At 39.6% G+C, this 18757-nt stretch overlaps 1 protein-coding gene and 1 non-coding gene across 2 annotated transcripts in view; both read left to right on the top strand.

Moving 5' to 3' along the window:
- The window catches only part of LOC124722320 (innexin shaking-B), a 407608-nt gene that overhangs the window by 174462 nt on the left and 214389 nt on the right, over nt 1-18757 (top strand). The gene's annotated exons all lie outside the window — the stretch shown is intronic.
- Trnat-ugu lies at nt 13575-13649 on the top strand. The gene has a single exon. It is a non-coding gene; the product is annotated as a tRNA-Thr (tRNA).

Below are 18757 nucleotides of genomic sequence, written 5' to 3'. Positions count from 1 at the left end.
GAGTCTACAACTAACTGTTAAGCATATGACGTTCTGAAGATAATCGAGAAAGCGAAAAACCACTAATCTGTTGTGGATTAAAATCGGTATTGGCATGAATGCAATATAGCTTGAATGTCACTTCATACTTTCTTTATTTTACAAATCTACTAACGACATTTTACAACCATATAAAAGTAATATTACCGACACATAGAGGACTTTTGGCTTTACATCTGTATTATAATGCCTTAATTTAGCACCTTTAGAAAAATATTTTTACTGTACAGATTTCTCACTAGCAAATGTGCTGTTTTCATTTTTTTCAGCTGTTATTTTAACTGTTTCTTTTTTATTACCTATATCACATTCTGTTTCCTGTCTCCTTGACGCTGACATACTTGAGGTTCAAAATTCTTTGTGCGTTGCATTCAGTGGTTATGTATACTGTCTTTTCAAAAGGTAGTTGTAGATCTGCTTTTCAGCTGTCTCCTTCAAAAGTTAATCTTTTCCTTACATTACACTGTTCTACAGAAAAAAACCTTTTTTTCTATTTCTGATAAAAAATATTGTGATTCTAGTTGTATTTTGAGTGCCGAATTGAAAACTGTTTTTGGTTTTTTTTCTGTCAGGGATAGTTTATGAGTAATCGCAATTTTATTTCTCTTTTCAGTTTCTGATGTAGTGCAGCAAACGTGAGGTGAAATTCGACAAACAAATGCACATCTTTATGATGTTATAAGTTCATCACATTAATGGAGGGTGGTATCTAACATATAACACAGTAACCTTTGTGTATACACTTTGAAGCATTTATTTGACATGAGAAATTACAGAAAATTGACAAACAATGAGCCACTGCCTTGTAATGCGCATCACTCTTGTATTGTGAATCTTTCTTCTCTCGAATGATATTCCAGCAATAATTTGCTAACATAGAAGGTACCCACTTCCCTTCATAGCGCCTTTCTATGGTAGAAATGTCTTTATGGAATCTTTCCCCATGTTCATCTGATACGTCACTACAACTCTCTGTGAAGCAGTCCAGATAAGAGTTTATCGTATGTACCTTCAAAGACATATTGCACCCCAAATCCTGATATGCTTTGATCATATCCTTCACCATTGCTTTGTAGTTAGTAGCTCTTCTTCTTCCGAGGAAGTTTTCCGACACCATCTTGAAACAGTCCCATGCGGTTTTTTCTTTATCAGTTAAACATGCTTCAAAATTTGCACCTTTCTGCAGCTCCCTGATTTGTGGGCCCACAAATACACCTTCCTTTATTTTTGCAGCTGAAAGACGGGGGAATTTGGTAGCTAGATATGCAAACCCACAGCCTGTCTGATCCATGGCCTTCACGAACTGTTTCATCAGGCCAAGTTTGTTGTGAAGCGGTGGAAGTAGTATATATTCAGGAGCTACCAGACTTTCACATTGTACATTCTTTTCGCCAACTTTCCATCTTCGCCTAGGCCATTTCTTTTTCATGTAGTGAGAATTTCGGTCTCGACTATCCCACTCGCAAAGAAAACAGGCATACTTTGTGTAGCCTTGTTGCATTCCAAGTGCCATAGCAATTACCTTGAAATCTGCACATATTTTCCATTTGTGTTCATTGTATTTTAATGAATTTAGCATCCTTTGTACGAATTCGTAATTCTCTTTTGCCAAACTAGCGTAAGTTACTGGAACAGAGGGTATTTTATTTCCGTTATGGAGCAAAACACCCTTCAGACTTGTTTTCGATGCATCTATGAATAGTCTCCACTCCTGTGAAATATAAGTGAAGTTCAGCACTTTCATCAGGCCAGCAACGTCATTGCAAAATGTCAGTGCTTCGTCAGTTGAAAAATGAGAAATAAAGGCATGTTCTCTGTGCCTGAACACACTGATTTTAGTACTTTGGTGCAGTAGATTATACTCTTGTAATCTTGAACCAAGCAGCTGCGCCTTTTGTTTACTGAGTACTAGATCACGTACTAAATCATTTAAATCTGCCTGTGCTGGTAAATGTGGCGATGACTCACTTGTGCAGTGATATAAAGAATCATCATCTGTGATTTCTTCAGTACTACTTATTTCACTGTCACTCGGAATTTGACCTCGAGCTCTTGAAGGTACTGGAAGGTTGTCGGAATGCTGCACTGGCATTCTCGCTGAAGGCAGATCTGGGCAAACAACGTGTCTCTTCGACTTTTTGTTTGTAAGACCCTGACTTTTTGTTAGACAGAAATAACAATCAGTAACATGGTCCTTAGGCTCCCTCCACACCATGGGAACAGCAAACAATGCCACATTCTCTTTACCTTTCCACCACTGAATTAGTTTGCCGTAACATGTAGCACAACAGAAATGTAGTACCCATTCTTTATCTTTGTATCCTACCTCTACTCCAAAGTAATGTTTGTATGCTTTCTTTATGACTGAAGAAATTTTCTTCCTATTTCTGGCAAAAGTGAACTTCCCACAGATGTAGCAGAAGTTGTCCGGCTTATATCGACATCCACGATGATGTGGCATTTCTACAAATTTAAAAATATCACTTTGGTAATACACCTGTATTAAATTAATAGTAGGGAACTAGAGGAACGCTGCTGTGTAAAAACAAGCAGTCGTTTTACCTCAGCACCAGGCTCAATCAGTTTACACACAGGAACTAAAAAATTCAACCGTGCTCGGAAATATGACAGACAGTTACTTGTCAGCCGAAACACCCACTCGTTAAGACTGACACAAATTGCGGCTAACACCACTGTTGTAAACTCGATGCACCTGCCCCTAGGAGGCGTGAAGCTTTACTGCCGAGGCAGCGACCGGCTGTCGCCGTTCGAGTTAATGAGATGTTTCAGGTGGTCTTAATGACATAGGTGTGGCGGGGGATAACCTAATGATGTCTGATTTTTCCCACATGCTGCTGCACAAGAAATTATCACGTCCTATCACTACTGGATGCGGCAACATACCCGTATTTCTCTATGACGTCTCTGTGTTTGACATGAATTGTGAATATATATATATATATATATATATATATATATATATATATATATATATATATACATATTACATAAAAAGTATCCCTGACAACGATATTTTGTTTACGTACTTGAATTTCCCACGGCAATATGGTCTAGAAGCACATACTTTAATATCAGAAATAGAACCCATGTCGAACAGTGTTATCTAAGGCTCATCTTCAAACGCAAAACAATCTATTGTTTCTTTCCATTTACTCGGCTTAATGTAGTTATTAACTTTTTGTTTTCTTCTTCTATTTTCCTTTCTTTTATAATTTTTTCCAGCACAGAGCTGAATAATAGAGATGACAAAACGTCTACTCATCTGACTCCTGATAAAATATGGATAGAATTTAGAAGTTTTTTAAGAAATTTAACTTTAAATATTGTTTTGTTAAGAGTTTGCTTAGTTATTTCCAGAGTTTTCCACTCTACTGCAAATTCCTTCGTCGTTTTTAGGAGTGAGTCTCTCTCTATCGAATCGTAAGCCTTATTAAAATCTATAAATAAAAGCACCGTCTTTTTATTTGATATTGTCATATACCAAATTATTTTTTGGGGTTTACAATCTTCTCTGTCCAGGATCTGCTACTCTTAAATCCAGCATGATACTTCCAATTTGGTTTATCTAATATTCCTTTATAATTTTAATGTCTGTCTGCCCCCTTTTTCTGAAGTTGGTGAATTCATGCAACCTTCCAGTTTTCTGAAATTGTTTCTATGTCCCAGATCTTATCTAGTGTTTCTTTCATAATCGTGACACCTAGATCTCCAACAGCTTATAGAATATCTGCTGTGAGGTCATCCTCAAGTGGGGTTTGTTGGGTTTTAATTGTTGATGTAATTTTTAATCACATCGATGCTTTTCATATGGACTGTTGTCATGGTTTTCCACCGTTCGATAGCTTTCTTCTTAAATATACGCCAGTGAAACTGAAACAACAACGTGTATTTATTTAAGTATTTAATATTTGATTTTTGTAACGGCTTTTCATTCGACGTAGTAGAATGTGAAAAGATTTCCACTGTATCGGGACAAACTGCCGCGTATGTGATGGGGAATGCAACAATATCTGATTTCTACAACCAAACTCCAAAAACAAAATTTTCTTGCATAAACAGCTAGCTATGTGTCCAACGTCGCCGTCCTAAGACGATACGATAAGATTAACCACTGAAATGGGATTTCAGTTATTTGGAATCTGATGTTTGACGTTCATAGTTGCGACGTTGTTGCGAAATGTACTGCCTTCAGGCAGTCGCAATACTCTGCCCTCCATGACGATATAAAATGGCCTTAAAGTCTATCTTCCACACATAAAAAATCCGAAACTCATGTGTGATATTCATCTCTATAGTGTCTCTAAGCATATTAACAGTGTGTTCTTAACGTAGATTAAGGTCGGAGGCACCTAACAATTTTTTTTATATGGACGAAATTTTCCCGTCGGGGAAACAGTTTCAAAGTTACAGCGCCATATTTCGGAAACTACTGAGCTCATTGAAAAACTTTTTTAAGTGATTGCAAAAATAACTCGCGCTTCAACACATCTTTCCAGAGTTGCGTACCGTACTGAGTTTCTACGTGGAAACTTCGCAAACGACATTTTTCTTTTTTGTAATTTTGTCAGCATTTGACTTGCATATTAACAAGTATGAAGTTTAAGGTTCCTAGATCGTACAAAATCACGTCAGATTTGTGATATCTGCCTGTAGTGTAAACCACTGTAGCTTATCTAAACATGTCAAAAAAAATATTCTTAATTGTGATTGGAGCAGCCCAAGTTAAATTTTTTGTTTGGAGCAGACGAAACTAGCGAGTTCGGAAATGCTTCCTACTAGAGAACTGTCACGCACAGTTCCTTGTGTAGCTGAAGTGACGACATCGTGATAACTAGGGGTAGGGTATCGGACAGCGACACATGGAAATATCGATATATCACAATAAGTTACGTGATGTTTTTAATAGATATTTGCACAGCATGTGTATCGCTAACATCGATATTTTGTAGTGATATAATAGGGACTATTGTTATTATTATTATTATTATTATTATTATTATTATTATTATTATTATTATTATCATCATCTAACTCCACTTTCTTTCAATATTTGAAATATTTACAACATAAGAACAATTTTTTACGATGAAGTTCTTAGAGAAATTTGGACTGTTGTCACTTGTGTATTTTTGTAACCTCCCTTCAATATTTAAAATAGTGAAGCTAGAAAAAGAGAATAACTCTAGATATTGAAGACACTTCTCCTGAATTATCAGCACCCTGTGGACGGTTACGAGATGACCCATTCACAATCTGCAGGAGCTTCTCTTCCGAGAGAAAAATAGTTTAAAAAGCTCATGATGTTATTTTTGCTAAAAGAAGTAAGTTAAAAGCATGATATGGCAAAAAAATTTGTTTTTTAAGGTCTTTAGAAAATAAGTTATGGATCTGATAATTTTTCCATTTACATTACCTGTTTTTGAGTGATTTTTATGTCTATTTTTTCATTTGCTGTAGTACAACTTTATAAATATTTTCCTCAGATTTCTTCGTTTATATGTAAAATGTACAATTAAATCTTTTTTCCTTATTTTTATATTCATTCTTTAAAAAAAAACCACTTCTCACACTTTCAAATACCACGTGCAGTCATAAGCTATAATCTGAATTTTAATGCTAATGGTTTTGGCACCGATTTACAGAAATATCGTTATTTTCCTTTCGATGAACTCGTCGATCTCGACGTTTAGTACAGCGATATTCGATTATATCGAAATTTGACATTTATCTTTTGATGGCCCATCCCTAGTAGGAAGCGATAATGCGATAGGCTTCCGTCGGTGTACTGTACTAATTTCAATCGGACTATAGTTTCCGCAAAAATCATTTCTTGCAGCTGCAGATCATTTATTGTATTGGATCCGTTAACGATATCGGGCGGTTCTCTTTTGTTTGACTACGCATTGTTAACACTTGTACGTCAACTTTTCGTTGCCGATTGCCGAACAGCGCTAAGCTGAAACGTAATTAACAAAAATGAGACGCGGGCGCGGAGATTTATTGCTGTCCCTAGTTGTTGCACCGAGGAACGAGCCGACCGTGCTGAAGGTTCTCCCTCCCGAAGCGTACTCTTTATTTCCTTTGTGCCTACGCAGTGCCCTCTTGCCGCACTCATGTGTATTTGAATTAGTTCATCTGCGTCATTAATTTTACTTGCCTATGTTTTCACGATTTAAGCGCGGCAGTCAGGTGTTACTAATCGCAACTGATTTTGCCTGTTAGCGAGCATTACTATGAGATCGGAATTAGTTTTTGTGAGTGCACTACAGTCTTTGCTAAAACACTTGTTTTCTTTATCACTATCTGTTCCTGCCAATAGAAAGGAATAGTCGTAGTTTACCCAGCAAAGTTTCTTCATACTTTATTAATTTACGTGTTCAGACGGAAACGACTTCATTTCCTCCATCAGATTAATCTGCCTGCATCAATGGAACATTATTTCATCAGGTTTCTAGTACAGAGTCAAACTCTAGAGTAGTGGTCGTCAAACTTTTTTTCTCAAGGGCCAATACTGACATTATGGAAAGGCACGTCCAGCCGCATATGTACCGATGTCATTATTTATTGATAACCTACATAAATTCGTATGTTATAGGCTCCCACTAGATATAGTAAGGATACAGTAGGTTGGCCAATGGCCCCCAAGTATTGGTCATTAAAAATAGGCACCAGTTGGAGCAGTTAGCGCTCGACTGTTTACCGTTTCAGACTGCGGCCACACTCAGCGACCCAAAGTTGTGACACTGCCTGATGAAGTGGTGCTGTGTTGTCTGTGTGAGCAGATTATTAACTGATTAATAAAAGTAATTGCACTTATATTTAAATGCATCATGAGACATGACCACAAATTTGTACTAAATGTTTCGAAAGCCATTTTTCTTCTACTCATTTTGTCGTATTATAACAGCCTTAATTTAATTTCATACTCCTTGCTACAAATTAGTACCGGACTTCAGGATGGCCATCTCTGTGATGCAAATTCATGAATCTATGTTACTTCCGTCTCAAAGTTTATACCATAGCAGCTGATATGTACGAGTTCCGCACGTCCAAGAGTTGCCTGTATGGAAACACAAACAATAAAATATTCCCTCTCTCACATCCTACTCACAGTGCCACACTACTTATCCCTCTGTTCCTAAGGTAAGCGACCAGCTTCACTTACCTCAGGGCCGGATTCGCCAATGTCAATTAAAATTAAGCATGTCTTAAGGTATTATTGTCTCTGTTAATATTTTCGTTTTAACGTTGGTTGCCGTTTTTGGATTAAGCTGTTAGCTGTAGATGCGTGTTGGTATAAAATAGTCTGAGAACGCGTGCCGAGTGCCGGTCTGCAATATGACGACCGTTGCTCTATAGCATGGCTGAAGAACCCATACATAAATTATGCAAGTTACCTGACACACACGCGAATCATGGATATCAGCACAAATTTCCCAATATTTCAACTGGGCTCTACGAATAACATGATGTTGTGACCCGATTCTATCTTCAGAGAATCCTTCAATAAATACATAAATTCTGTAATATGAGTTTTTGAAAGCAAGAACACTAAATTTGTGGACACACAAAATTTTTCTTCAGTAAGAGTGATACATGGCAGGAAAATTTTTCCTCTACTTGACTTTTATCTCGTTATCCTATTTTGTCAGGGAAGTATACAGTTTTTTTATCAAAAATATTTATCCGATTTCACAAGACTATATTATCCTCTACATGAGGGAATCTACCACTCTACTTCTCCTCTAGACTCTGTGAAACTTGACACCAGGATCGCGAGCACACCTTCAGTTGTGCACGTTTTAAGGAGCTTTTGCGCATGCGCAGCTCGCGTGACGTAATTGCCTTACGGGCCAAATGCATACGGATCTGATAAACGACGTGCACGGTTCAGGATGTCCACAGCTAGCCCTTGCCACTCAACTAGAAAGCTACGTCAGTGCCACCAGGTGATAGCATACTGCAGCAGACTTTTATCCCTGTTCGCTGGGCATTGGGCATAAATCCTGCTAGATGGTAGCACACTTCTCAGATATGCTAATTCTCTCACTATATACTATAGTAAAGTTAGACTGGACGTCAATATATGTGAAGTTGTACTGACAGTAAACCTATTTTGTGGGTTTCTGAATGAGCCATAGTATATTAAGTTACGCATTTTATCGTACAATAACCCATTCGAGGCGCTCAGAACCATAAGGGCCTAAAGCACATCACCATTGATTGTGAGATTGTAGAATTTATCCATGCTTCTGAAATCTGTTGATCTTATTGTGAGTCAGGTTTATCTGTGTTATAGGTCCACATTGTATGTATGAAAATTCTCGAAAAGCTATATCATTGGTTTCTCTGACATGCACGTAAATGTGGGATCGCTGGCTGAGTGCTTTAGACCCTTCTGGGTCTCAGCACCTCACGTGTATTCTAGTCAAGTGAGGATGTTGGTACACATTACTACTTGAGTTTAATCATTTCCACAAACGGCACTTTGTGTTTCGAGTTGGTTGTATACTGTGCGGGAACCGGATTTCGTGTGCAGTGCTAACATGAACTACATTGAATCTATTTTAAATGCCAACAGAAAAGTAAAGCGGGTCGTGAGTCTTGTCTGGGTAGCTCAGTCGGCAGAGCACTTACCCACGAAAGGCAAAGGTCCCGACTTCTAGTCTCGGTCTGGCACACAGATTCAGTCTGAAAGCAAGTTTCATATTAGCGCACATTCCACTGCAGAGTGAAAATCTCCTTGTGGGAACAGAAATGTAAGTTACCAGGAAAAGTTAAACGCAAAGGAAATAGGGTCTCTGAGAACAGACCCCTTGGACTGAGAGAATGACGAAATCAAGTAAGCATGACTACAAGAAAACATTTAACAAGGAAGTGTACAGTTAGCCCAAGTTGTTGTGTAGGTGCAGCGTAAGAATATCTGATTTTCAGCCCAGAAGTAAATTCGTGAACTAATACATGTGTTAGGGAACTTGTACATTTGTCTGAAAAAATGGAAAAAATCCCGAAAACTCCCACTTACAAAAAAAAGGAGAAATGGAGAGTTGCGAAAATTACACATTATTTCGCTATTTCCCTAAACAGTACTTCATTTATACAAAACAACAAAATTTCACAGAAACAATTCTTCCTTTTGTCGGATAAGTTATGCACCTTATTATTATTATTATTATTATTACTGTTAATATTATTGGCAGTGGCTGTAGATTTATAAACTTGTTGATAAGCATAACTGTTATACAGCAGATGCTGTTAACTTCACAGTCTCAGATTTATCTGAACCTAAAAATCTGAGAACACCCAGAATGTATACTCACGAGCAGCCACTGGTAACTGAGTAACGAAGTGAAGCGTGCCCGCACGGAGTGCATTAGCGGGCGGCTGTGTGGGAGGAAACGGCGCTCGCTCTCTCTGAAAACTGATTCTAAACGGCCCGTGCTTGCATAATCCACGATATCTCGGCTCGTGGACCTCTTACAAAAATATAAGATTGAATATGAATCTCCATCTCCATCAAGCGCAAAACTGTAAAATGTTAATTGCATCCACTAGATTTTTAAAAACAAACGTTAGCTCGACTCCAGAAGGTCGAAGAAAAATTTTCGTCTCAATTCGTGGAAAAATTTCAGCAATTTCTTTCTTAAGATTTATTTTCATACAATAAAAAGCGAGTTAGTTAGAAAAACGAATAGTTACGACAAAAGCGTGAAAAAAGAGCCTGGAAAGCTACAAATAGATAAAGGCAAATTATGTCGCCGCAGGCAGCAGATCAGATCTCTCTGCTGTGCGTTCCCATTCCTGCTACACCCTCAGCTTCTCCACAAATACATTAGTCTGCCTTGCAAATGTGACAGTTGATTTTATTTCGTTTATTATGTTTTTTTTTTAATTTCAGTATTAACGTTCTCTAGGATATATGTTACTGTTAAGTATAACCCACCGTGGTGACCGAGTGGTTCTAGGCGCTACAGTCTGGAACCGCGCGACCGCTACGGTCGCAGGTTCGAATCCTGCCTGGAGCATGGATGTATGTGATGTCCTTAGGTTAGTTAGGTTTAAGTAGTTCTAAGTTCTAGGGGACTGATGACCTTAGAAATTAAGTCCCAAAGTGCTCAGAGCCATTTGAACCATTAACTGTAAAAGACGCGCAAAACAATAAAACAGTGCTGCTGAGATTCTTATATCAAGTGTTCGTTGGTCATTTCTAGCTGTCAGCATTGTTATTAAAATAGCACTAATAGTTTTCCTCATATTTTATAATAACCGAATATTTCAAAGCAATTTAAATTTTACGGACAAATATTACTCGTTTTTAAAAACGTTTTATTTAGAAAGGAAAATAAAATTTGTACACAAATATATCGGTCATTCTGCCTGGTCACTAGTAAAAAATAAAAAAAAACTGTTATAACCGAAACCAAACAAACACGAAAGATACTGGTTATTCAGAACTAAAATACCGGTGTCGGTTTTAACCGATCGGTTTTCTCCATCCTTATGGCCTCACACACGGCGCAGCCTCAGTGTGCTTTCCAGGCAATTTCCCACTCTCGTCTGTACAAATTACTGTCTGGATACCCATGTTTGCCTCTGCACGAACCAACAGACATAAACACATAAAACAAAAAATATATGATTCGCAAGTAAAAAACGGCCTCGACATTCATTGTTGTCTTACGTTAAGTTAACGTTTTGGCGTCAGAAAGACCGTCTGATAACAGGCAAACTTCAATGCAGACTCCATAGAAACTAAATAAATAATCGAACAATACACTATTGGTGAACTAATACCAGGAAACCGAGCGAGGTGGCACAGTGGCTAGCACACTGGACTCGCATTCGGGAGGACGACGGTTCAATCCCGCGTCTGGCCATCGTGATTTAGGTTTTCCGTGATTTCCCTAAATCACTCCAGGCAAATGCCGGGATGGTTCCTTTGAAAGGGCACGGCCGACTTCCTTCTCCGTCCTTCCCTAACCCGATGAGACCGATGACCTCGCTGTTTGGTCTCTTCCCCCAAACCAACCAACCAAACAACCAATACCAGGAAACAAGAAGATAAAGAAATATTTACTTGAGGAAGCTATTCATATCATGAAGGGAAGACAAAGGGAATAAAAGCCACTGGTGAAACGATACATTGTATTAGATTTGCTGTTGACATATGATACTTGCCGACTCCGAAACAGAAATGAGTAGGGCGTTCCAAGACCTATCAGACATAGAAATTAAAGGTGAACAGAGGGGAAATAAAAGTAATGGTAGCAAGGAAAATATGGGTGAAATTAAAACCAATATAAAAACGGATGATGTCAGAATTACTCACGTGAAAAAATTTTGTTATTTCGGAGATGTAATTACAGAGGGCAGTGAATGTTTAATGGAAGTGAAGAGAAGCACTGCATTGACAAAACACGCATTTATGACGAAGAAAAAAATTTTAACTGGGAAACATATTAATGGAGATGTCAGATAATCCTTTACAAAAAAGGTTCAAATGGCTCTAAGCGCTATGGGACTTAACATCTGAGGTCATCAGTCCCCTAGACTTAGAACTACTAAGTAACCAAAGGACATCACACACATCCATGTCAATGGCAGGATTCGAACCTGCGACGTAGCAGCAGCACGGTTCCGGATTGAAGCGCCTAGGACCGCTCGGCCACAGTGACCGACAATCTTTTACAAAATCTGTTTTGTAGAGTACGCTGCTCTATGGAAGTGAAAGCTGGACTCTGGGGAAACTGAAAAGAATCAATTTGAAGCTGTTAAATTGTGGATATGGTGGCAAATGACAGGAACGAGATGGATAGAAAAAAAAACCAACCTGGCAGTCTTGAGTAAAGTCAACAAAGCGATAAAATTATTAAAGGAAACTGAAAAGAGAAAAACAAAATTTACTGAAAACGTCACCACACGTAACACCTTCATCATTACTATTCGTGCTGAGAACGAAAGTAAGAGGAAGAGGAGTATCTGAAAGACACCGAGAAGAGGATAGGATATGACAATTACTTAAACGGAAAACCAATGACAGAAGAGAGTGGTTGCATCCACAAGGCATTAGCCTTTAGAATATGTATGCATAGATTACTTTAGCTAGCGTCATTATGGATCGTAAGTCTTTGTATATGTAGTTGATAAAAAGTAAGGAAGCTGTAACGCTACCCACCTGCTTCCCTCTCGGTATGACAGTACATGCCTAGTTGCATCGCATTACTTCTCCCTAGTGTTGCTGCTGATATTGCGTTTAAAGTTACAATTAATTTTTTCTATTGTTATTAATGACTGGACATGTTCAAGGTTTCTAACTGTGAATCGCTGATACGAGTAACGAACTCGGTCATTTTTTACAGGTAGATTAGCAGGAAACCAGAGTCCAACATTTTTGCGCATTTCCAAGGATCACTCGTACAATATAACGGGAATCATTATTACTCCAGTCTACACTGATACGAGAGTTAATCGCCCACTACGATTTTCTCCAACAGACTCCATTATACTGATTCGATTCGACCGAATGTACCATTCCCGCATTTAACACTATCGATGGACGTTCATCATCGTTAATCTTCATTGCATCATGGAATCATTTATAATTAATCTTTGTTATTCAAAGATTAATTTTATACGTCGCTTCTTCATCCGCCAGAAGCAGCGTACGCCAAGAATAGAATATATCGAGTATCACTGGTTAGTAGACATGTAGATAATATTCCGTTAAAAACTCGACGGGTGAGGATACTTACACTTCCGAAACCATAAGCAGAGGAAAAAGAACCGGCGAAAGAAGGAATAGGGAATAGTTGAGAAATTTTACTGCTATAAAATGACGGATTAAATGCTGCTTTGATATCTTCTTAATACATTGTGGACTAGCCTCTTTAACACCATCGATGGACCATTCATCATCGTTAATCTTCATTGCATCATGGAATCATTTATAATTCATCTTTGTTATTCAAAGATTAATTTTATACGTAGCTTCTTGATCCACTAGAAGCAGCGTACGCCAAGAATAGAATATATCGAGTATCACTGGTGAGTAGACATGTAGATAATAATTACACTTCCGAAACCATAAGGAGAGGAAAAAGGAGGGAAAGAAGGAATAAGGAGTAGTTAAGAATTTTTACTGCTATACAGTGACAGATTAAATGCTGCTTTGATGTCTTCTTAATACATTATGGACTAGCCTCTTTCGAAAGTGCACGGACAGCACGGACTAAATAGGGAAAGGTAGTATCTGTTCCCGTAGTATCTGGTAGTATCTGTTGCCGTCATATATAGTTAAAATATGGCTTCCCGGCCATTAACTTTCTTGTGTGCGAAAGCACAAGTTATGCCCGAACTCGTACGGGACTTGGTAGATTAATCTGCCACAAGTAATGAGTATGATGGGCAAACATCTATTAGGCGCACTACGAATGTAGTGGTGTGGACATGTTGGGAATGTGGGTCTCACGGTTAGCGTGCAAGGAAAAAGTCCCTGCAGGTGCACTATCCTCTGTGCCCTCGGTGGCTCAGATGGATAGAGCGCCTGCCATGTAAGCAGGAGATCCCGGGTTCGAGTCCAGGTCGGGGCACACATTTTCAACATGTCCCCAATGAAAGTACATCAACGCCTGTTTGCAGCTAGGGTGTCCATTTAATTATCATTTCATAAATAGGGAAAGTCTGAGTGTTGCACACAGGTATAGCTGGAACAGTGTAACGGACAAAGACAACAACATAAGATGAACTTTGATGTAACTAGAGTGGGGTGCCAAACTTAAGGAAGAATGTAGTTTTTGAATGATCTGCAACTGTGAAGTAATATAGCTCGATGAAGCTTCCACTATACATAAGAAGAACTGCAATGGAACAGTACAAGTAGTAACTGAAAGAAATACGGAATGAGAAGAACAAAATGACACTTTTATCCAAAGACAATAATTAAACTGAAGTCACTGCGACTTGTGATGTTCCCCTGGACTTCACAGAAGGCGGGACATGGTTCTTAAAAAGGGTGTGCGGTCACCACGGACAGCAATGCATGCTTTACAGCGTACACCAATGCTGGCTACAAGGCCGGTAAGGAGTTCTTGTGATAGGGCGTTCGAGTCCCCACCAATGCGGTTGACAATTGCTAGACGATTATTGGTGCATGCGGACGTGCTGGAATACGTCTCCCAACCGTGCTCGATAGGATTTAAGTCGGGGAAACGGGCAGGCCAGTTAATTTGCCGAATGTCTTTTCCTTCCAAGAGCTCCTCCTACTGGTGCTTTTCGATGCGGTAGCGCATTGTCATTCATGAAACTGAAGTCTGGGCTTAATAGACTCCTGAAAAGACGCATATGGAGAAGGAGTACAGTGACAGAATACGCCGAGAGGTGAGTGTACCGTGTTCAAAGATTTGGAGATCAGTACAGGAGTGCAACATTGTGCATCCGAACACCACAACACCTGGACCACCAAAACGATCATGTTCGATAATGTTCCTGGGTGAATTACGTGTAGCCACCTCTCGCCATCTGAGGATCCGTATTTCTTAATGAAACGGTGAAGCCGGCGGGAGGTGTGACCGAGCGGGGGCGGGCCACCAGAAGCGGAGCCGGTTATTTCTGCCAGCCACGCTAAACTCGCAACACCAGCCTTCCGCTCAGTGTTCCGCATTTTATAAGCGGATAAGTCCCGCCCCACGGCCGGATCCGACTGCTGCTGCTGCCGCCGCTGCGGCGTCCTTGGGTAGAAGTCTTCCAGGACACTCACCTGCTTAACAGAACAGCGCGCGAACTTCCTCTACCTCATTCAGCTTGCGAGATAATAGGTACGTTTGTTTGGAACTATTTTCACTTTTCTTCGAACAACGGCCTTCGTCGATTAGAATGCCAGTTTCACGAACTAATGTTTTGCCAAAGCAGTTCACGTTAAACTGAAGTCTCGCCTGACTTATTCCTCTGAATAGTTCCCTAACATTTTCATATGTGACGCGAACTGCTCCGACACCATAATCCAAAAGCCACTTACTTCTAAGGTAGCGATGTTAAGTGGATCTATATATAATCTGGGCGCCTGAATAATTGCTAAGATACCTGTCAGTTTATCAAAGGGTCTCCAAGCCATACATCCCAACTACAAGCTCGATCCGGTGCGCAGCATGATAATACGTAAAAGAGAACTTTTCACACGGTCACAAATATATGGCACATGTGACTTTTTTCCGTACTATAAGCTAACACTATGTTGTCACATCGCTTAAGGACAAAACAGCAGCACAGCAGCACTCCGTCTTCAGGCCGCAAGTGACCCATCGGGACCATCCGACTGACGTGTCATCCTCAGTTGAGGATGCGGATAGGAGGGTCGTGTGGGCAGCACACCGCTCTCCCGGTGATTATAATGGTTTTCTTTGACCGGAGCCGCTACTATTCGGTCGAGTAGCTCCTCAATTGGCATCACGAGGCTGAGTGCACCCCGAAAAATGGCAGCACCACATGGCGGCCTGGATGGTGACCCATCGAAGTGCCGGCCACGCCCGACAGCGCTTAACTTCGGTGATCTTACGGGAACCGGTGTACCCACTGCGGCAAGGCCGTTGCCCTAAGGACAAAACGCCATAGAATATACTCTGTTTGACAAAAAAGTTGAAGCATTCTGAAGGAGAGGAGGAAACGACATGAAACTTCGCAGATTTAGAGGGTATGTGTCGCTATTTCAGTGATAACCAAACCGAGAAAATGTATACAGAACTTGACAAAGTGAGCTCAGTTATTCGCATGACGTTTCAGTCTCTCTGGCCTGGATACGTGCACTGACTGGGTTGAGAAGGGTGTCATAAAAACGTTGTACCCTCTCCTGAGGCAAGCTGGACAGTAACTGTTGTAACTTGTCTTAGCCGGCCGCAGTGGCCGTGCGGTTCTAGGCGCTGCAGTCCGGAACCGCGGGACTGCTACGGTCGCAGGTTCGAATCCTGCCTCGGGCATGGATGTGTGTGATGTCCTTAGGTTAGTTAGGTTTAAGTAGTTCTAAGTTCCAGGGGACTCATGACCTAAGATGTTGAGTCCCATAGTGCTCAGAGCCATTTGAACCGTAACTGGTCTTTGGTATCCTGGATACTGCCATGGGACAGTCCGAACTGGTCCCACATATGTTTTATCGGGAACAAATCTGGGGATCTTGCTGGTCACATGAGTATTTCAATATCACGCTGACAGTTCATTTTTGGACGAGCATTGTCTTATTGAAAACTCGCTCCAATATACTGGTGCATATTTAAACGAACATTGTCTTGTTGGAAAATAGTATCAGCATACTTTCGCGTTAAAAGTAACACATTAGGACGCAGATTGTCCTTGACGTACAATTGTGCCGTCACAGTTACCCCAATTACCGCCAGCCGTGACCTGAAATCATACTCGATGGCTTCTCACACCATGGTACTTAAAGATGGAGTACCATTTCGGAAAACTTGCGGACTGCTGGTTAAATGTTTGAACTCCGCTCCTCACCATGGCGAGACCGGTGTCCTACTCAATATGCCACCTCTCCATCACATTTGTGAGTCATTTGTTTTCCTTTTAAATAAAAAATGAACTCTATGTTCTATCCTGTTGGGAGACCACACTACCCGTAAGACAATTTTCTAGAATGGCTTCGCTGTGAATCTGAGGACAGTTTCCACTAAATTGAGGCTCTAATACATGTCCCACAGAGCCATATACTCTCCCTTCCTTATTTCATAATATCTATGGCACCAACTTTGTCCGTTCGATATCTGAACATACCACCTATAGCTGTCCTTAAACAGCACTAAGAGCTTTTCGCAGTTTGATTTGTAATAGCGACAGCTCTTCCAATACTAACATGGCAACAGACAGGTTCATTTTGTATCTATAAAATGCAACGCTGCATTATGTGTTTGATCATCATTAGGTGTCAGGGAATCTCTCTTTAGTGGTTCAGGAAAATGCCTGAAATGGTCCCAGCTTGAATAAAAAAACGGGTGATCGACACTAACTGAACACAAAAGAATGTATTTAAATTTTAACATTCCCATTTCTTTTACAAAATGTCATCCAGTTTCGTTGTACATATAGACGATAAATATTTTACTTCAGCCATTACATTGTCATTCTGCTTAGGTTCTAAGCCTGATATTTGAAAACCACAATAAAATTGTAAACCAGATGACAAAATGAAATATTTTGTAATATGTATGCAAATGTAATAAATAATGTCTAAAGCGGCACCAGGTCCACGGTACCAAGCTAGTTAATATTTATCTCATAAATATTCAAATATTTTGGAAGGATATGTAGGAAATTTATTTTCTGTTCACAGAAAAAGTTCCTGAATTACAGTATGATACAGGGTGTAACGGGTGTAAGTGTAGATGTCTTTATGTGTGCTATTTTGATATGCTCATACATCAGTGTGTTGGTCGATAACTCTTCCGACAACATGTCACAAACTTAATTACCTGATGTTTTTTGCACACTAAGCTATACCTGTCAGTATAGACTAGCCGTTTTGTGTCCACGTGTCCACACTTCAACACCTGACATGCTGCCCAAGGGAAAATAAGCATTGATGGCCTGCTCTTGCCACATTTATTTGGAGGTACTAACCAACCTAAAAACGTACGACTTGTTATGGTTATCATTATTAGTTTGCAAATGTAAATTCTGATGTAATGTTGTTCAGTATATCTTCCTCAGTCATCCATAGAAATATCTGCACTTATAACCGTTATATAATGTAGTGAGTGAAAGGCTCCAGGCGAATCACTCTAGTTTGCCTCAATGTATTTTGACTGGAGGTGGTATATCGGTCTAGAACATTACGCCGAATTACTTTTCTGCTTTGTTTGATGAAGTCGTCGGAAAACATGAATATAAGAGTAATTAAATGACATCTAGTATTAACTACATCGCTGTCCTACACTGACAAAGGGACCGCGCCTATTCGTCATCACCGATTGCGTTCTGATTTATGGTATATGCAGGGCTTGGCCAGAAATGAAAGTTACTGAAGTGGAGGCGCCAAATGGATAAGCCTTTAAAAAAAGTAGCATTTTTGGTGGGGCCCGGACGAAGGATGAACCATTTATGTTAGCGTAGTTTCCAGATAGCGACTGCTGCAGCGGAATGAGTACGGAACAGTAACCCGAGGGTTGCGGTGTCAAGTCCCTATAAGGAAACTTTTTTCTTTTTTATTTCCAGTTTTTCCGTTGCTTAACTGCAGATAAACCGAAAAATACTCAGTATTTTGCCTTCATTAATATTTTCATAAAAGACATGAAAAGTAAAGGAAAATTTGGGATTGCAAATAAATTTCGACCAAGCGTTTTCAAGACGTACAGGAGAACTTAGTATATAAATTAGATACTTCTCTTATTTCACATTTGATGATATACATGAGCTGGGTTGATATTAATCGTAAATACAGAGGAACAGTAATTTTCTCGGCCTCTTTCACATGTTATAAACTCCGTAGTTTTACAATTACATGGTTTTAAAATTGTGTATAGAAAAAGAAGCTTGATTTATGTTCATAATCTCTGCCATCACACAGTATGGTAGAAAACCACGCGTGACGCATAATTTCACCAAATATTGGCGAGGATCACTTGTACAATGGAATGTATTTTGATGCAGTCTTCTCTGTATATACATTCTTTTTCTCTCTCGATGAGATAAATGGAGATTTGAA

Source organism: Schistocerca piceifrons, chromosome X, assembly GCF_021461385.2.
Source record: "Schistocerca piceifrons isolate TAMUIC-IGC-003096 chromosome X, iqSchPice1.1, whole genome shotgun sequence".
In the NCBI taxonomy this organism is placed as follows: domain Eukaryota; kingdom Metazoa; phylum Arthropoda; class Insecta; order Orthoptera; family Acrididae; genus Schistocerca; species Schistocerca piceifrons.
This window is presented reverse-complemented; position numbering and strand designations above follow the sequence as displayed.